A 21576-nucleotide genomic window follows, 5' to 3' on the forward strand; every position below is an offset into this window, starting at 1 on the left:
GAGGGGGGAGTAGGTAAAAGATGTCAATTCTCCCATGTATAAGTCCAGTACAATCCCAGTCAAAACCCAAGAAGTTTTTGGTGGGCCTTAGATTGATTCTAAAATTTATACAGAAGAAAGATCCAGAAATAGCCAAAAGAATCCTGAAGAAAAAACAGGTAGAAGGATTTAGAGATGTTATTTATATTGTTATAAAGTCATAGTATTTTTAGACATTGTGATTTTGGCAATAGAGGTAAATAATTAGACCAATAAAACAGAAGTTCTGAAACAGGTCCTTGTTTATATAGAAATCTGATATGTGGGGATCCCTGGGTGGCTCAGTGGTTTAGCATCTGCCTTCAGCCCAGGGCATGACCCTAGGGTCCCGGGATCGAGTCCCACGTTGGGCTCCCTGCATGGGGCCTGCTTCTCCCTCTGCCCGGGTCTCTGCCTCTCTCTATATATGTCTCTCATGAATAAATAAATAAAATCTTAAAAAAAAATAGAACGTTTATGTGTCAAGACAGATTTAAAAAAAAATCTGATATGTGACAGAGCTGAACTTGAAATTAGTTGAAAGAATAAATTAATAAGTGATACTGAGGAGAATAGGTTATCCTTATGGAAAAAAATGAAAATAGAACCCTGCCTCACAGCATGCATAGTAATTTCAAATGGATCAAGGACTTAAATGTGAAATGCACAATTTTAAAGTTTTGTTAAAAATGTGATATCAAAAAAATGTGATATCTTCATGTTCCTAATGTAGGAAAATAAGACACAAAAATCACTATTCCATAGAGATATATATTAGAGCATCATATTTAAGAATTTCTGTTTGTCAAGAGAGACACGGATGATAAACCATAATCCAAAATAAGCATATGGATCTATATATATTGGGGAACATATAAAAAGCTCCAACCAATTCACAAGAAAAAGATAATTCTATAGTAAACTGGGCAAAATTCATGAACGAGTTTCTCAAAATGAAGAGAACACAAAAGGTCAACATACATATGAAAATATGTTTAACCTCATTAGTAATTAGGAAAATACAAAAAACCACAAAAAAATACCATTTCCTACTCAGAAAGCTGTAATTAAAAAATATTATAAAGTGTTGGCATAGTATGGAGCAAAGTGAACTCATGTACTGTGGGTAGGATATAAATTGGTACAATTACTCTGGAAAAAAAATAGTATTACTGAGTAATGTCCATGTATATGATCAGTATCCCACAGTTCCAAAACAGTTAAATAAAAGGTAGAAACATGAAATCAAGGGTCACATACAACCTTGCTTGTAATAAGGAGGAGAAAATGGAAATAGTCTAAAGGCCCAAGAGGAAAGCATATAAATATACCACAAAGTATCCAGTGAAATGCAGTGAAATGCTGTCTATCAGGGCAAACAATTGCACTGCATAGTTAGCAAAGTAACATAGAGGAATCTCACAAACCTAGCCTTGAATGTGGGAAAGCACGGATGGTTGCAGTACCTCTGGCCTCTAAATCCTCTCTCATCTGTGGTGGATAGGAGCAGTAAAAAAAGTCTGTTTTACCAGTAATTTTAATAAAATACCCCAGTTTAGGTCTCATTGGCCCTGGTTGGTCACCTTGGGCCATGTGCCTATTCATAAGTCAATCACAGTAGCCAGGGGGATGAAACATGATGAACAGTTTAGCCTAATTAATGCCATTCAGAGTACAGGAGCTGGGAGAAGGGGAAAGGAAAGTGTTGATGTGGTTGCAACAAGGAGGGTAGATAGATGTTGGGCTTCTGAAACCAGCAGATGATATCACTCCGCCCAGCTGGTTTCAGCAACCAATTTAAGAAGGTTTGAATTACACTGGCTGTTGCTACTCGCTTATGGTTCACGAAGGATGTGAGGAAGCTCAAAGAGCGGCAGGTAGAAGCAGGAAAGGGGTTTTATGCGGCCCGGACTTAGAGTCACAAGTTGCCTCGCATTCTCAAATCGGAATGGACAGACGTGCAGTGGCGCTCCAGGCAGGTAGGTCAGGGGCAGAAGCAGAGCTCTGGTCCAAGTACAGAGATTCACATGATCTAATTGCCTATCTCCTCAGAAATACTTTGTTTTTGTCCATTTGACCGTTCGTGCTACTGATTTAAAGAATACTTTCTGGGGCGGGGGGCACAAAAAAGGAATACTCTCCAGATATTTATGGGAGGGACTTTGGAACATTTGCCCTTTGTTGGCATTGTTACTATTAACTACATTATGGTCTACACTTGTCTAAAGTCCTGTGATTTCTGGTAGCCCCTTATGTGTATTTCCACCCTTTCTTTGTTTCTTTTGTGAAGTTCATGTGTTTCACCCAAGAAAAAAAGATAAGAAATTTTGTGCTTGTGAACAGATCTCTGGGGCTCCTGTATTTCACATAGTTGACATTTTAAGGGAATGTTTATGCAACGAGTCTTTGCAAAGTCATGATCATAATACAAGTGTTTTATCAGACGGGACTTTAAATTGCGCCTTGTTAAAGCCACGCTTACTCAGACCATTAAAAGCTGCTTTTACTAGTCACTGGGTATTACGGTTCTGCAAAGTGAACAAGCCTCTTATTGTGTCCTCCATATAAAGAGCAAAGTTGGTCCCTTTTGTGTATAATTTTTAACATTCATTCTGATTAACTAGAATCAATCATGTAGTTGTTGTCAGGGCATTTAGCATTTAGTGTCCTGACTCTTTTTAACATTAAAGGTAAACTTATTTTAGACACCATAGCTAAAAGGACATGGAGACACATTCTGGACTTCTGTCTCCTTTTTATAAGACCAATACTGACATTTTATTTATATTTTTTCTCAAACTCACATTACTTGTATTTTGCCCATCTAACTTATTTTAAACATCACCTTGCCTGAATTCTGTAAGTTTAACATTGTTCTGTGGCCAAGAGCAATAAAACGTGACCTGTTTTAGCATGATTCAGTGACGTGCAGTCAGCATTTCCTTTTCACAAATATAACATCAATAGCTATTTATAACCCTTCCTTAACCTTTAAAAGTGTAATGATGTGTTTTAGGGTTTTTTTGGGGTTGGTTTTTTTTTTATTTTTTTAGTATCAAATTCTGTTTGTTTCTAATGCCCTGAGTGGATTTTGCACTTAAGGCCGGATAATCAAATATTCTTAATGTGTTTTTTTCTAGAAGTCCCATCTTGAATTTATAGAATAGCCTCTGAGGCCCTCAAGTACTCACCTATAAATAAGCATCTCTGATTGTAAAAAGTCTCTTGCTGTTCTCATACAGGCAGGTCACTATCTCCAGACTAAAACTATAAATACATTGGTTGACCTCATGTTTCCTGGCTAAGTACTGCTTTTTTTCCTTTTCTAAAAAAGTATATTTGTACTTTTCATCATTTCTCATGAGGAAACCATTGTCCTAAAGATTTCCTTAAATGTGTTCTATGTAGATTCTTTACTTATGCAAGCATCATTTTTCTGAATCTGATCTATTTTCAGACTGTCTCCATTTTCATTCATTTGTGACTGGTCATTGCTGCAAATGGACAAAAACATTGCTTCTTATGTACTGTGCTTCAGATAATCTTATGACACCTTCACTCTTCCCGATAGGCTTTTTTTTAGATATTTCTCTTGACTTTTCTGCATTTTCAACCTTGTCACCTGGTGATTGGTGGTAATTTGGCCTGTTCATTTCCTTTCATATTGCACTGTGAGCATATTTTATTATCGACTTTTCAATAAATATGCTGTTGTTGTTTTTAGTGTTTTTTTTTAATATTTATTTATTTCAGAGAGAGTGAAAGTGAGTATGCAAGTGGGGGTGGGGGAAAGGGGGTGGGAGAGAGAATCTCAAGCAGAGTCCACACTGAGCATAAAGCCCTATATGGGGCTCGATTCTATGACCCTGAGATCATACATGCCCTGAGCCAAAACCAGGAGTCGGACGCAGAACCAACTGCCACCCAGGCACCCTGTTGTTTTTAGATCTTTTTTTCTTTTCTTTTTTTTTTTTTTTAAGATTTTATTTATTTATTCATGAGAGAAAGAGAAGTAGAGACATAGAGGGAGAAGCAGGCTCCCTACAGGGAGCCTGATGTGGGATTCAATCCCAGGACTCCAGGATCATGCCCTGAACTGAAAGAGGCACTTAACCGCTGAGCCACCCAGGTGTCCCATAGATCTTTCTAAAACTCATGGTTAGTGACACCTGGGTGGCTCAGTGGTTGAGCATCTGCCTTTGGCTCAGGTCGTGATCCCAGGATCCCAGGATGGAGTCCCGCATTGGGCTCCCTGCAGGGAGCTTGCTTCTCTTCTGCCTGTGTCTCTGCATCTCTCTGTGTCTCTCATGAGTAAATAAATAAAATCTTTAAAAAAAATTATGATCAATGATCTTTCTATTTCTAGGTTATTGAGAGGGATCATATATAGGCACTGAGTTTAACTCAGCTATTTTAGCACCTTTGAACATATAGATATGTGTTGATTTCTTGTGACCTACTGACAGCACAAGAGATCCATTTATATAATATTTCTAGAGTAACCCAATTTATATCGTTGGTCATTATTTTAATATACTAGAAATTGAGTTTTCTAAGCACTTTACTTAGTACTTTTCTACTTTAAGTTAAACAAACCTCTTCTCTCTTTGTGTCCTATCATGTTTGGTTATCAAGCTTGTATACTAGCTTCATCAAACAAACTGGGGAGCCTCGTCTGTTCTTGATCCTCAAAGCTTTTTATGTAGTTTGGGAATTATTTAATTCTTTTTTTTTTTTTTTTTTTTTTTTTTTTTTTTTTTCTTTTTTTTAATTATTTAATTCTTGCAGTAAACCCTATTTATGAGTTCTGTAGTTGATATTTCTGGTTCAGTTTTAATAATCAAATGCCATCTGAGAAACTATTTCTATTGAGATGTTAAGTTATTCACAAGGATATTTTTGAACAACACTCAGTTCTTAATCTCTTCCATGCCTGTGATATATTCCTTTAGTAATTCTATTTTCATGTTGGATTTTAAGACCAGATTTGCCTAAAATCTATCAATGAGGTATTTCATTCTTTAATAAACCAGCAACTGCTTTTTAAATATCTAAATCACAAATTCCTGCTTTTATTTCTATGTTTGCCTTTCCTGTATTATATTTATTACTGTTTTCAAACTTAACTAAGTTTAAATATATTTATCATTTCTTTATTCTCTCCAACTTAAAAACAAAAATGTTATTAGTGCTATAAGTAAAACTGCACTTTTAATCCCTCATATACAAAATAAAATTAGCTCACTTTCACTATGTATCCCTACTAATTTCTCCACTTTTTGTAACATGATCAGGGCTTCAGACTTAGATGAAGCCAATTATTATAGTAAAGTTTTTTTAAAAATAATTTTTCAAAGTCTTTGAAAGTTTTCACTCCATTTGGATTGTTCCTAAAATAGTTAACATACTTTACTCCTTGTTTACCTGCTTTCAACACTCTTTACCAGTGCTACTCCTAACTTTTTATTTTGATTCATCCCTCAATCAACTGGAATATTTTAAAGTTTTATCATGAAGATATCAAGCTGATAAATTGCTAAGCACATTTTGTTTTTCCTTTAAAACTCTACAAACAGGGATATCTGGGTGGCTCAGTGGTTGAGCATCTGCCTTTGGCTCAAGTCATGATCTCAGGGGTCCTGGGATCGAGTCCCACATTGGGCTCCCTGAAGGGAGCCTGCTCCCTCTGCCTGTTCTCTGCCTCTCTCTCTGTGTCTCTCATGAATAAATAAATAAAAATCTTTAAAAAAATAAAATAAAACTCTACAAACATGGAAATATCTGCGGTTCCTTCCTTTAAAAATATTGACCAGAAAAAAGCCACCCCAAATTTTACCACTGTAAATACCACCTAAGGACTTCCATCCCCCACCTCAACTACTTTGCAAAGATAATGGGATACAGTCATGGAGAGACACTCAGAGATAAAGTGTCCATGACCTTAGAAAGTTGTTCATGACTTGTACTTCATAGATAGAGATAGTGTGGTTGATACTGAGTAGAATCATCTACTCTCTGGCTTTCATCTCTCTTCCAAGAGGGGGAATTTCTTCTTGGCATCTGGCAGGTCACTAAACTTAGTTTTTTGTTTTGTTTTTGTTTTTGAGAGAGATAAAGAGAGAAAGCAAGAGAGCATGAGCAGAGGGAGGGGCAGAGGGAGAGGGAGATAGAGAATCTTCAGCAGGCTCCACATGGACCCCAACGCAGGGCTCGATCCCACAACCCTAAAATCATGACCTGACCTGAAATCAAAAGTCGAATGCTCAACCGACTGAGCCACCCAGGTGCCCCGTGGTCACTGAGCTTAATTTTTAGTGCTATTGGAAGTTCACATCTTTTTTTAAATTTTACATGGATGTCAAGGGAAAGGAAAAATCAAGTATTTAACATCACTAACTTTCTAATACTGTATCCTATAATATTTTGTTTTTAATGAAATTGTTATGATTATTGTTATAGGCCTACTATAGAGACCAGTAGCATAGATGTGGCATTTTTCCTCAGAAAACACTGGCCTTTTTTGGCCAGTGGTCCTTTTGGACTTAGAACTAGCCCTGATATGTCATCCATGTTCCACTGAAACAATTCTAGAAAAGTGATAAGAAACAAGTTAATTTTTGTCTTTCTACTACAGGTAAAGACGGACATTGGGAGTCTGAGCACAGACACTGGAAAGACTTCAGCTGTAAATGTGAGCTTTTTTCTTTTTTTGTCACTTGGATATGAAATATGTTAAAAGATTAATATGTTCACAATTGAGATTTGTTGACTATTTTTGTATATGTACACCACAGGAAAAATTTTTCTTTTAACTATTTTGGAAGCCAGAATAACAAATATGGTAACTACAGGATGAAATAGGAAAGAAAAATGCATACTTTGCATATATGTACACTTATATATATTTATATATATTTATATATATGTACATTTTTATATATGTACATTTATATATATATATATTATGAAAAATAAAAATGAAGTAAGGAAGAGTAAGCCACAGTGTGACCCAATTTGGAGTCATTTCTTCCCATATTAATGAGTTGATCTCTTAGGGAATATTTTAAATGCTTTTTATCAGCTAGGAAAGTTCTTCTCATCCTTTTAACTTTTAGTTTTTCTTCAAGATTTAAAGTCTCAATCTAATTTGTGGTGGTAATATTTGAAAATCCACAATGAATGATAAAAGGCAAAGGAAGGAAGGGACATGCCTTTTTTTTTTTTTTTTTTTGAGATTTTATTTATTTATTCATGAGAGACACAGAGAGAGAGAGAAAGAGGCAGAGACACAGGCAGAGGGAGAAGCAGGCTCCATGCAGGGAGCCTGACATGGGACTTGATCCTGGGTCACCAGGATCATGCCCTGGGCCAAAGACAGCGCTAAACCACTGAGCCACCTAGGCTGCCTTTTTTTTTTTTTTTTAAGGTCAAGGCAGTTATTTTAGTTTGCTTCTTTTCTAAGTACTTGATCGTTCTCTGACCACATGATAAGCTATTGGTCAAGATCTGGAATGTTGAGCTAATGTTGCTCAGTGATATATCTGATGCTTACTAGAACTGTAGAAAATAAGTGAAGAAATTCAGTCTGCTGAGCATAGCATTATCATTTTTTACTCCTAAGTTTATACCTTAAATTCTATACCAGGCCTTTTTTTTTAACCACTAGTAAAACAAAACAAAAAAAATTAAAAGCGTAAGTGCCCCAGTGGATTAGAGTTTTGTTGCCTTTCACTAGCAAAATAATAATGCTTTATTGGAATCATAAATATTTGATACAGGGCATTCTTCTTCTTGAAGTACTCAAAGATATTACAAGGACAAATGGTATTTTAATGGAGTAAAGATGACTTTACTGTGTCAGAGTTCAGAATTCATCAATGTTTTGTTAACTGGTAAAAACAACAGTTTACTTGCTGTGGATCTTCACTGCTGGCAACAAAGTCCTAGTAGTTCTTTTGCCTAACTTACAATAGAACACTGAGTAGCTTAAAAACCAAGAGTTGAGATGTACCTGGATAGTTCAGTAGGTTAATTGTCTACCTCTTGCTCTCATCCCAGGTCTTGATCTCAGGGTTGTGAGTTCAAGCTCTATGTTGGGCTCCACACTGGGCGTGGAACCTACTTAAGGAAAAAAAAAAAAATCAAGAGTTTGTGGTCCAGAGCTGACTTACTCCTAAGGCACAGTGCCTAGGATTCATGATATTTTTAAAGGCCCATGAAAATGTTTTAATTTTAATTTCTTTTAAAATCAGGGGTAAGTGAATATGATAGTGAATATATGATAATGAAGCTCAGCCTGGATGATGTTTTTCTTTATAACAATGCAGTTGTAAAATACAATTTTTTGGTCTTTTTTATGGAGGAAGGGCCCAGAGTACCCACAAAAGTCTGAGTCACAGTCAGGCATCCTCACATATGTGAGATTCAGTCATTTGAATGTTTTTTTCTTTCTTTTTTGGAAGAGAAGTAATTACTTATTTTTTAAAATGATTGTCTTCTCTGTGAATGAGTCCATAGACTTGTCTGCTTATCAGAAAGAGACAACATTCTAGCTACAAAGAAAGAAATGACATGTTGTTAAATTGAGTAGCTGTGACTATTTGCACTGTTTTTCTAGATTAAAATAATTTTTCCCTCAAGAGATCCATTGATACTCTGTTTGCTTTGTAATATGATACTGAAAAATAAGGGAAGGGAAAGCAAAACTTGACTCAGGATTCTTTGGTCCATTTCAGACAAGCATTTTTGCCTAAGGGGTGTGTGTTCATGAGAACAGCGGCTCACCCTGCCTCCTTGCTGCCGTGGGAGTCTAGAATTTTAGTTCTTCCGTAGTTGTTGATCTCTATTACTGAGTACATTTTCAATTACCGTGACTGATCTGGTTTTGTTTGTGTCTGAAGCCATGATCTGGTTTTGAAGAAAATATTTTTGTTAGTCTTCAACTGCACTAACTATATAAATTGTGTCCTGAATATCTTTTGAAAGTCCCTTGTTGATTTAAAGTAAAAAAAAGTAAGAACTTTTTTTTTTCAAAATAGGTACTCACTCAAAGATAAACTCCCTGAGAGCTAGGATCTTTGTCTGTTTTGCTCGTTGCTATATACTCTAGAAAAAGCCAGACATGTAAGAGAAGCTCAAATATTTGTTCAAACAATGAATGAGCTAATGTCCTCCTATAGAAAAGCCACGTTCTACCACAGAAGTATTCTGAAATTGCTTTGGGTGTATAAGTAAGCTGCTAACCCTCTGCTCCTCAGACTAGCAGGTGTCTGGGCATGTACATAAAAATGTACTTAGCACATTAATATAATTGTAATCTACCAGACTGTTACCTGCTAACTATATGTAAGAGCTGTCTAGATTAACAAGCCAGCATATGCCATTGGGCACCACTTAACCAAATTAAGCTAGGAAAGTAAGAGAATTCTAGAGAAAGGTGTCCCTCTCCCCAGCTATTGAAAACATAAGTCTAAGATTATAAACCGAAGGAATCAACTGACTTTAATTAATAGTACTTGGTTAGATGGTCCTGGTTTACTGCAAAATCAAAAGAATGTAGGTCTATTTCACATGATTTGTTGACTCTAGGAGAACTAGAATGCATTGCTTTTCTGTTGACGTGACATGAGTGTGTGTGTGTGTGTGTGTGTGAGAGAGAGAGAGAGAGAGAGAGATTCAGCTTCAAGACTACATTTTAAATTCACCCCAAAAATGTATGCACACATACACACCCAGATATACATAACTTTTTTCTAAATAAACTTGCCTTTGCATTTTATTTTTCACACCTTCTTGCCCAGTGTTTCACCTGCCCCCTGATGGAAGTGTGCTGGGCAATGCTGCCCTGAGGAGTGCACAGAGCTGCCCCAAGAGCAGAAAGATGCCAACTGAACGTTCCAAGGCACACACGAGGCACTGAAGTGGTCCAGTGCCCTGATCTTTACTATTTTTGTGACCAATTTCCAAGATCCCACACTGTCAAGTGGGCTTACAGGATAGTGGGGTGCTTTTTAGTGAAGATACCAAAGACTAGCCATCTCCCCTGCCAGATTTGCCATTAAGCACTGCTGTGATGGTGCCTTAGGGACCTGCATGTGGTAGTGCTCTTCCCTGGAGGGTGAGCATCTTTCATGTCTTCCATCCCCTTCAGAGCACTCTTACTGCCCTTATGTGAGCAGTTGGAAGAGGCACACTAGCTGTTTCTGTGGTACCTCAAACATGTCTAGTCTTAGAGCTGAAGGCTTTGTGGGATTGACATATTGGAGCTTATTACCCCTAGGATTTATGAACAGTACAATGCAGACATGCTCAGGGAGGGATCAAGTCTGCATAGCCCTTCTCTGTCCTGCCCGTGTCCTTGCCACTGTGTTCCCAAGGCCCCGTAAGTGTCTTACTTGCGGCAGGTAGATTTGTTGGAAGGCAGCTAATAGAAGGCTTACGAGTGGCTGCAGCATAAATGGTTCACATTGTGAATATATAACTTGTTGTCTTGAGCTAGACACTGCTAATAATATAACCATCCAGCATCTTGGCACAGTTCTAGAGGACAGGAACTTAATGCAGTACAGCATCTTTAAAAAGTCATGGAGATGCTTTCCTTCCATTTCTTCCATTGCAAAATCCCCTGAATCCGTGTCATGAAAATGATTTTTTAATGTTTAATTGAAGATTAAAGGTGTTGTAACTGAATGTCGTGGCTACAAAAATATAGCAAAGATTACAGCCCTCAGAAAGATGTATGGATTTGACTTTGCCCACCTATTGGGCATCTCTTCCCCATTAAAAAATATCTCCTTTAAAGAGTTCTTGAGATTGGTTGCACTACGGTGTGAATGTGCTTTCACACTACTGAACTATACACTTAAAAATGGTTAAGATGGGAAATTGTATGTTATGTGTATTTTACCACAATTAAAAATTTTAAAATATCTTTAAAAATTGTCTCCAGAAGTTTATAGAACTTAAGCTGGTGTGTAGAGATTAGACACCCTTTTAGGGATGAGGAGAGGATGAAGGAGGAAGTCTTTCTCATTGTAGACCTTTCATTAGAGATGGTGAAAGGTATGAGAGAGTCCCCAACCATTCTCAAGGAAAAAAAAAAAAAGGATATTAATTAAAAAAAAAAAAGTACTTATTTTCTCATGAAAGGATGATCTTTGGAATGAGGAACTAGTTCCTATTCTTGGCATTGAGCATTAGGGGATTCTCAGGACAGTATGACCTTGATTTTGTGGAATTATGGGAATAGGTTTCTGTCAAAAATAAGGAAGGGGGCGCTGCACTGCATGGTCAAGGAAGTTTGAGATTTAAGCAAGGTTACTGAGTTCCTTTTTCTGCAGAGCCTTTACCAGGCTGCTCTGAATTGTCTGTCTTCAACAAGGAAGTGCTACGGGCAGGCTTTCTCAAACTTACCGAAGTGTGGAATATCTCCCCACAGCCCCTCCCTGGCCTTATAGCTTTTGTTTTTTTTTTCCCATATAGGTTTTTGATCTATTAATTGTGTTGTTCTGTGAAAGGCAGTTTGGTAAATACAGATATAAGGTCGAGCATGGGAACACAAACACAGAAATTGGTTGTAGAAAGAAATGTAGAACTGAAGCCGTAATTGTGACCTGTCCCTGTAGGAGGGCCTAGAAGGGCAGACGCTTCTGGAGAGCAAAGCCCTGTACCACAGCTCTGTGCACTCCATCTGGAACCCAGTAGTGGAGCCAGGCATCGGGTTTACTCATTAGGGATCCCTCTCCTTTTGCTCTCCCCTCAGAGTGACCTGCAATTTCCATGTATGGAACTTGTGGGGCGTCTTGAAGCATTTAGCTAAGCCACTGCCCCAAGGATCAGCAAAGATGATGTTTGGCGTTTGGTCATGTGAAATTCTGAAGTGGAAGAAAGTTTCCTTAAATCTTTCATTATTAAACCACTGCCAGTCTAATAACATTTGGTAGATTCTGATGGACTCCTTGTGTAACACATTATTGGAAGTAGCATAAAATTATGTAGCCTAAGTTGTAAGTGATGTGTTGCTGAAAGTGACCTGTTTCAGGGTGATTGTTTCATAAATGAGTGCCTGCTTTGTATGAAGCACTAAGTATAAGGCACTAAGCATTGTGAGGGGTGCCAAGGTGTAAAGGCAAGGCTTCTTCCCTGGGAGAAGTTATAAAGTGAGGCAGAGAAGGTAAGACATGTCTAACAAATAACCATTCTGTGAAGCAGCGTGTGATAAAAAGTAGTATCAGAAATTTATTATACCAAAGAGGTTAGAAATGTGACCGGAAGAGATGTACTTCCCCTATAAAGCATTCACTTGTGTGTGTTCTGTGCCTTTGAAAATGATGCTTAGTTTTGGTTGGTTGGGTATGAAGTTATTAATTAAAACAAAAGTGTTTGTTATTCAGCGCATCGATATCCTCACTTAACTTTTTTCCTACTTGACCTGTCATTTTCGGAGCAAGCTCTTTCAGAGCTCTCACTGTGTTGGCAGATTGTTGGTTTTTCCTTTTAATTCTATCAGTTTTTCCTTTATATGTTTCAAATCTATGCTTCAGATATAATAAGGTTCATAAGCTATTCACCTGTTACACAGCTAGGTGCAGGTCACTATCATATTTTAGAAAGCAGACAGATGATCAGATCCCCATGAAATATGGGGCCACAGAGGATTGTTAGAGGTTTCATGTTCTTAACATCTGCAGCTGATGATGAACCTCAGCCAGGGCTGCCAGGAGCTTGCCCAGGGACCATCTAATAGGCATGAAAAAGCCGTCACATAAAATGTCAAAAGAACCAGATGCACTCAGTGGTGCCAGATCTGCTTTCAGCAGCTGTAGATAATGAATCCAGTGTCTGGAACCAACAACTAGTTTTAATATTTGAGAAACTTGTAGAAGCAGTGGACCGGATTCACCAAGCATAAGAAGTCAGTAAAACAGAATTATCCACTGTGGCTGGCGGGAGTCCAGGCCTGCAATCCCGTGGCCTGCATAATGCCGACAGCACCTCCACCTCGGCCTCGGCCCCTTTCTTCCTGTCTCATTCGGACCCCAACCCTCTCTCCTTCAGCTGGTTTTCCAAGATGCACGTGCTTTTAGAAATGTGCATTTCATTGCCTTACGCCACCATGGCTTTTCTACACCATAAGGAAAGCCTGTTCTGGAGGAAGATTACATTCGTGATAAAGACTTTTGAAAGTTAAGTTGGGTATTAAAGCAGTCATTGTGTCTTAAAATTGAAAAACATGGACTTGCAATTGATCTTAAGTCCTGCATTAAGTAGAGTTTTCTTTTAATATTCTTTGTCTTAAAAAAGTGGGGTCTGGTTTCTTAAAATGTTGTAACTTCATATATATATTCCTTTGATTTCTAAAGCATGGTCATTCAAAGAAAAACAAGAGTTGAGCAATTTCACAGGTCCTCATAAATGGAATATTAGAGCAACCAGGCTCTGAGGCAAGTGGCCGCTGAGTTCTATTTCCTGGTTTCCCTGTTTTTCCTAAGCCTTCTGCTTTAGTTCTAACTCTCCTCTGAGTCTTTTCATTCAGGGATCTCTTAGTCACTTCGAAGGTCACTTATTCCTAAAACTAACTCCTGACTCCTATATGAGGAAATAAAGATATTTTCATGTGGGCCTTCATTTTATTTTATTTTTTTAAGATTATTTATTTATTTTCTTATTTGTGGGAGAGAGATTGCGACCAAGAAACAGGGCACAAGCAGGGGAGGAGCAGAGGGAGAGGGAGAAACAGGCTCCAACTGAGAAGGGAGCTCGATGCAGGGCTGGATCCCAGGACCCTGAGATCATGACCTGAGCCAAAGGCAGATGCTCAACCGCTGAGCCACCCAGGCATCCCATTCAATGTTTCTTTCCCTCCTTCTCCCTACTCCAACCCCCAATACCTTTTGTCACCAAATCTCACTGGATTTACATCACCATCTGTTTCATCCTTTCTTTTCCATTTCCACAGTCATCATAAAGAAAAAAAAAAAAACTGAACTCTTGAGCACTTACCACATGCTATACAGTTGCAGTTGACCCTTGAGCAGCATGGATTTGAACTGCACGGGTCCACTTCCGCGTGGATTTTTTTCAGTAAATATAGTACAGTCCTGTAAATATATTTGCCTTATGATTATATTAATAAGATTCTCTTTTTTCTAGCTTATTTATTATAAGAATCAGGTATCTTTTTAGTTCATTCAGTGCCTCATCCACCCTGTAATTCATGTTCCCATGATTCGACTTTATTAAAGAGCCTCAATAAGACTTTATTGTAAGAATACAGTGTATAATACATGTACAAATATGCTTAAACGACTGTTTATGTTATCCATAGGCTTCTGGTCAACAGTAGGCTATTGGTAGTTAATTTTTGGGAAGAATCAAAAGTTATGAGCCCATTTTCAATGACTTCGGAGGGCGATCAGTGCCCTTTACAACCATATTGTTCAATGGTCAACCGTATATACTTTTTCTTAATTCTTTTAGCCTTCTGCAAGTTATAATCATGAATTGGACTTTGCATGTTAGGAGACTGAAACTCTCAGTCATTGCCCAAAGTTACAAAATTAGTAATTTTTGAAACAGGACAAGTTATACTCAGGTACAAGTTCAAGTCCAGTATCTTCTTTGCTACAGTGAAATGTGAATTGCTACCTGCAGCCCAGCCATGCCGTGTGCCTCTGTGTTGCCACAGTGGGGCAGAAGGACCAGATTCTCTTTCTCTCTCATTTTTCTGAACTTGTGAATCTCCTGTTCCTTTTGCCTACCAGTCTGGTCCACCCAACATGCTGGGTTAATTATGTCAGGTATCTGGTCTAAAAATTCACAATGACATGCTGCTTGCTCTGTAAGATCTAACCTTTTTTTTCCATCTTTAAGTCAACTATTCTAGAAAAATGTCTTTTGTGCCACCCAAAACTCTCTCTGCTCCCTAGAGTTGGTCTGTAAGAAGCACAGTGGGCTTTGGGGTCACCAGGACTTGAGAATGTGTCTCGACTCACCTCTTCCCTGGGACCTTGGGCAAGTGTTTTGCTATCCTCATCTATAAAATCATGGCACTAAACTCACTTTAGTTTCATTGTGAGTCTAGAGAGTGCACGCACGTTCAGTACCAACTATAGTGAGAGCCTGGCCTTTGGCAGGCTCTCAAATGGAGCTGGACAGTAATAGCAGTAATACTATTATCTAGACCATATCTATCCTTTTAAACTCAGTTCAAATTCCTTCTCCTTTTTAAATTACTCCCACCTGATTTTATCTGTCTGCTTCTCAAAGCTACTATATCAGTTAGACTCTGAACAATGCATTTAGCAATTTTAATTATGTGACACTGCTGTGTGATTTTTAAATTCCATCTTGAAATGCCTTCTCAGGTGCTGTTAATTCCTGCTTTAATGGACTGAGGTAATTCAAAGGCAGAACTAGGTCTTACACATGTTACATAGCCTGGTCCCTGATATGTAACCATTCACAAACTTTTTTGATTCAAAATTAAGAAATGTCACATATATTCGTAAGAAATCCATAAGCTGGGTTGGTTTTCAATGTAGAATATTCAAGACCAGGTAGGTGCCTCCATCTTACATGATGAGCCCTAATTTCTTTATCCATAGTTCTGAATGTAAAGACTGTTGCAGAGTAAATTTTAAAACTCCAGGACATTTTACTATCCAATATTTCTGACAAAACTGTCTTTTAAACCCTTAAAACCTGGATATAAATGTGGTAACGTGTTTCTTGGAAAACTCCAAATTAGAAAATATTCTAGTTTTCCCCGTAACTGTTATTCTCCAGGCTTAATCTTTTTTCTCCCCCTTAGGCAGAACTCCACCTTTCTTCTTTGCCTCTTCAGTCCACATCACTTTTTCTCCCCTCCACCCAACCAGGTCCCCCCACCCTCCTTCCACTGGTAGGAAGGACTATGCTATTCTTTATGCCTGAGGAAATTTTAGAGATGAAAATCTGGTGGCACTTTTAGACTCAAGGTATAGCTTGGTTAATTATGTGCTTTTTAGCTTCATCAAATCACCTTTTATTCAGAGCAGGTTTTTAAAACCCCATACTTTATTTATTTAAGGCCCCTCTTAAAAAAAAAAGCCTCCTTGGTCTGCCAGGTGTAAAGTTGTAAAATTGAACTGTATGAAATCCTTTGGAAAAGCCCTCCCCAAGGAAATGGCCTTCTGCCTTTTTGGGGTTGGGGGCAGGGGGCAGACAGTGAAGAGTTGGAAACCACTCCCCCAGCTGTGGAGATGTGTCATCCCATCAAATGCCTGGCTCAGCAAGTCAATCCTTTGATCTGTGCCCTCAGTTTCAATGTCTGCCTGTGAGACAACGCTGATAAAGCCTCAGAGGGTACAGAGGCACAAGCTAGCTCACCTGCATCACTGTTGGAATCTACCAAGATCTCCCTCTTAGCAAAATGCCCTTTTAACAAAACTTTTCTAATTTTCTAAAGAAAATTTCTAAATTTCTAAAATTTTTAAAGAATTTCTAAAGAAGATTTGAGCATTCAAGACTAGGATTCTATAGGGAAAGGCTGGAAACTAATCAGGGTTCAGGCAGTAAAACTATGTATATACACAGAATAGTTATGTGCAAGCAATCTTCAATTTAAGCCAGGATTGTTTTCCAAAAGTTCATTTGAAGAATATTTTGGAGTGTATTTTTTTCTCATTAGATGTAAAACTATGCATGGGAAGTCCTCAAGCTAACAGAGCCTAGTTAACCCATACTGTTCCTAGTTAACCCATACTGTTCCTGAAATGCACTTAGGGCCATTTGCAGGGCCAGTTCCTGTTACCTATATTCTTCCCCACTGTTCCCACAAACAATCGGAAGTCCAACATTTGTAGAGAACCCTCATCTCCTGGAGAACTTCTCACAACTAGAGAATGTGTCATCAGCATTTTGTATTAGGTCATGTACCTTGATATTGGTGTTTAGAGATATGCATGGGAGCTATAAAACTATAGTACCACAGACATGAGTAATTGTGTATAAGAATGAATCAGGAGAGCTTCAGTAACAGATCAGAGCAATAACAGGAACACATTACAATTATATAGCACTTTAAAGTTTTATGTATTTGCATTTTATTCCCAGTTTTAATTTTCAAACTCTAAGACCCAGGTGTTTTCATTTATTTTGTAGCAAAATATGGTGGAATGCTTTGGAATGGGCAATAAGACAGGGCCTCATATGCTGAGAGGGAAATGAAGAGATGATGAGGATGGTGCCTCTTTGAGCCTCATGGGGGGTACTGTACATATCATGGAAGAAGAAAGGAAAAAGGAGAATCATACCTATTGTGACAGTACATCCCAAGGCGAGGATTTGCTAGTTATGGGTGATGCGAAGTTGAAGGAGATAAGAAGATAAGAAAATCTTTGCCTTTCCCTCCTCCTTTCAACTCCTTGTCTTCCCAATAAGGGTTACCCTCTAGCCTCTTAGACATGTTTTTCCATAAAGACACCGATAACCTACAATTGGATCCCACATTGAGGATTATTGTGTGTTAAAAAGCTTTTATATGGCTTTTTTTGTGGCTGGGAACCATATATACCATTAGAACCTGGAACACATTTTCCTGTAGAAATAAACAACCATTTACTAGGAGTCTTTTGGAACATGCTCCATTTTTAAATTGGTTCTGCCTGTACATGTACAGTTGAGTGATCCTGAGAACAGAACAGTAAAGCACTGGATTCTCATGGGGGATGTAGGGCTTCTCTCCATTGGAACTCAATGAACTGGTCTACCACTTGGTATACTTGGAGACCAGTCTCAACTGTATATTTTTTAGACACAAAATACAATTTCAAAGTTTTCCATGTGATTTCTTATGAACATGAGCTTTCTATCTGAGAAATTTTAAGCACTTATGAGATGATTATGATGCTCATGGGGTCACTTAAGAGAACAAAAAACAGATGGTAAGAAGGTTCGTTGACATGACCAGCTGACCTGCTGTGAGATACTGAACACATTAATTTATTTTCTTTCCTCCATGATCGTTCTTTTGACCATCTTGAAAGACAGCCAAGAAAACTTTTTCTTCTAATTATTTCCAACCACTTCTCGGCAGTTTATTCAGACTTACGATTAAACAAATCTCCTATGCTTTGGGAGCACCAATTTAAACATCAAATGTTTGCATTTATATTGCAGAGAGAGGATTAATTTTCTCTCCTGCCACCAGATTTTAGCTTGAAAGGCAAATCATTTACTGTTGCTCACTCTTGTATATTGAGCAGTTGTTGAGTAAATGGATTAAATAATGTGGTATCTTGATTAAGGAAAATGTGCTTCCCAAGTGAGCCATTTAGAGAAAATGATGAGCATAATGTATTGTAGGTTTATAGCAAATTGAAGACTTATCTTCTCAAGAATTTTTATTTTAGCAGATCAGTATATATTCAGCAAGAAAATGCTAGAGATATGTAAGGCACTTTCTTTCCTAACATTCAAAGCGTATTCACATTTATTACATCTTCTGTCTCCCACTCCCCTATCCCCGAAGTTTCATACTTTCCCTGGTTTACTAGTTTCATTGTTTTTTCTCCCCCACTGGTTTTTCACTTTATAAGATAGAACATTTCAGCTATGGTAAAGACTAATAATTCAAAGGTGCTAAAACAAAAAGAATTCTTTTAAACCACTCTTGAGGGAGGATGACCTTTAAGGTTCATTGACTCAGTGACTTAGGAACATCACTGATGCAGTTTCTCCCCATCTTTCTGCTCTGCCATCTTTCTTGGCTTCTTTCTCTGGCAGGTTCCCACAAATGATCACAAAATGGCTGCTAAACACAGATTAGCAGATTCCCTTGTCCCTCTGCACCAGAAGAAAGACAGGAGTCTCTCCCTAGCCATGGAAGATGAGTCCCTTCTTCCAGTCTGATGGGGCTCCTTACATCACAGAGAGGAATAGCTATACTATGAATGCCATGAACCAATTGGCTTAGATTAATCAGGATCCACCAATACAGCTAGGGATGGGATCCACTACTGTATCTATGCCATGTGACTGTGAGTGGAAGAGAGGAAGAGGCAGACACCTCAACAAAACAAGGGTTGTTGGGAAGGGAGAAGTGGAGAGCAGACATGGAGTAAGCAGCCTACAGTGCCCACGAAAGTGGGGCTGTTGTCCTTAATTGTTGCATTCTCATTTTCTAAGTAAAACCTAATTCTGAGTGTAATCTGTCAGCCCCAGCTAGGCTCTTATCCCTTTGCAGACAGCCCATTCTTCTCTAAAGTCCCTCAGGTTATTTCTTGGCACCTTTGGGGAAGGAGAACATACCTCCTATTCTGAACAACTGTCTGGTACCCTCATCTTCTGGTCTTAAGCTGCTGAGGTCTCCAGGACCGGGAGGTGCTCACCATCCAGCTGACCACTGTCCAGAATCATTCATGCACAGAGCCCACCATGGGCCAACTGGCACTTTGTTTTTTGGAGCATGTGCCAGAGTCATACTATATTTTCTGCAGAATTGGAGATGTCTCTAGTATCTCATGGGCTTTTAAGTGAAAATTATTCTGTTAGAAAATACTGTCTTCTCTCCCAATTTCTCTATCTGTAGGACTCAGGAGTAGACCATAGGGCCTATGGGGCCTGAGGACAGTAGATCAATAACTGAGCTGCTGAGAGTAGTTTCTAGGCTTCCGGCTGGGACAGATAGGTGGAACTAGGTTGCAATCAGGAGATGGTGATGCCACCAAATGTGCACAGGAATACCTCACAGGCTCCCTGTGCTGTTTAGTGCCAAGGTTAAATAGACCAATCTAGGCAATTTCATTACCTACTTATCCCTTAGAATGTTACGTCCATAGGAAAGTGTGTTCCAGACTCCAGACTGTAAGTCTGGGCTCAGAATGATTTGGAATGCAATCTGTTGGTAGGTTGCAAGTTACTTAAGTAAACTGCAGTTCTTTGTGCTACTGTCACTGGGAGGACAAAATTCCTCATTGTCCTCTTTTTCCAACACTAAATCATTGCAAGAGAAAGTTGTAGGGAAAAAAATGGAACTTTTTTTCTGCTTGTGTCAAAGCTTTAATGATTTGATTTAATAATTAATGTCAAGGCTAGGCACGGGGCTTTCTTCCTGCTGGATTGTGTTTCCCAATTCCTTAAAGTTACCAGCACAGTCCACTAGGGCAAGGCTGCTGTTTCTCTCAGCTATAAAACAGATGGTAAAACCCCCAGCTGTTTCTGGCGTTTGTTCCTTAGGGTTTGTCGATCCAGGAAAGTTGGTGAAGGTAGCCCCACTCTGGAGCTCAGGTAATATTCCAGTTAAGACCAAAGAAATGCATAATCTACAAACTCAGCCTCAGTGGGACAGTGTCCTGTAATGGGGCCTTGCTCCCATCTCTTAAGTGGAAAGGGTTATCTGACAGATTATCTGATGTTCCTTCTCTTCCTTCAACATTGGAAATGTCCTTGTTTGAACAAGAATACCTCATTCAAAGCAACAACAACAAAACAACAAAACATTGAACAGAGATGTTTGATTTTTTTTTCTGAGTCTTCCTTTACCCTGGCAGTACTCTGGATAAAAGAGGCAAGTTATATAAATATAATGTGAACAAAATGTGTTGAAAGGGTCAGACGTTTCACTTTCTGCAGTTGGGTGGAGTTGTGGTTGTCTGAAGAAGCCAATAGATGCAAATTGGAATGTTGCCCAAAGAAGAGAGTTTTTTTAGGAACAGAATAGACTTGGCCTTCCTCTCAACAGCTGAGGTCACCACTATATACCATTGACTACTCCTTCAAGGGCTTCTGTAGTCTGGCTCTGTCCAGCCATACCTCCAGTTACTTTACCGTTCCGTATCCCTCTGCTAACTTGAGTCCATTTGTCATCTTGCCGCATTCATGAAACATCTTTTTTATCTTCTTGGGCCAGAATTCTACCTTCCAGATAACCAATAGGCCTAGTGTGCCTATTCCACTCTGTGCCTACTAGGCACACCAAAAGACCTAGTCCTAAATATCTCATGTTACTTATGAGAAGATTGAGGCCAAGGGAGAGTTGGTGATGCCACCAAATGTGCACAGAAAGTATGCATCAGAGAGTGAACTGGAATCAAGATATCTTGTCTTCTCGCTTAGCATAGTTACCATCAGACCAAATACAGATTCCTTATTTTCTTCACAAAAGATGTGTATATTGTATATATATTTATATATATACACATATGCATATATACACACATATTTTAAATTAATGAGCAATAAGAAAGGTAGATCTTTAAAAATTGGTCTGCTAAATTAGTCTGGAGCTGGAGAGGCCAACCATTTAAATATCACAATGTGAAAACTGGGCCTATTTAAACATATATTAAGGCTGGGTTTGTATCACTTTGGTTACTGAACTACTAAGATTTCAAGTTTCTCGTATCCCTAAATATTTGATTTAGCCTTTTGAAATATTGTATTGCTGTAGACATAACTTCTTAAAAGAATGCCCGCACATGACCTCATGGGTATTCAGTCCCTGACTGAGAATCAACTCTAAGAAGGCTGCTTGCTTCTACTCTCCGTTCAATTGAATCTTGTGTTTTCAGCCAACTT

At 38.5% G+C, this 21576-nt stretch overlaps 1 protein-coding gene across 1 annotated transcript in view; it reads left to right on the forward strand.

Moving 5' to 3' along the window:
• PLEKHG1 (pleckstrin homology and RhoGEF domain containing G1) overlaps window positions 1–21576 on the forward strand; it is a 224161-nt gene that overhangs the window by 49081 nt on the left and 153504 nt on the right. Inside the window, exon 2 of the mRNA XM_038526322.1 lies at window positions 6653–6709. The gene's annotated coding sequence lies outside the window, so the exon portion shown is untranslated. The remainder of the gene's footprint in view (window positions 1–6652; window positions 6710–21576) is intronic.

The sequence above is a fragment of the Canis lupus genome, chromosome 1, assembly GCF_011100685.1.
Source record: "Canis lupus familiaris isolate Mischka breed German Shepherd chromosome 1, alternate assembly UU_Cfam_GSD_1.0, whole genome shotgun sequence".
NCBI lineage: Eukaryota > Metazoa > Chordata > Mammalia > Carnivora > Canidae > Canis > Canis lupus.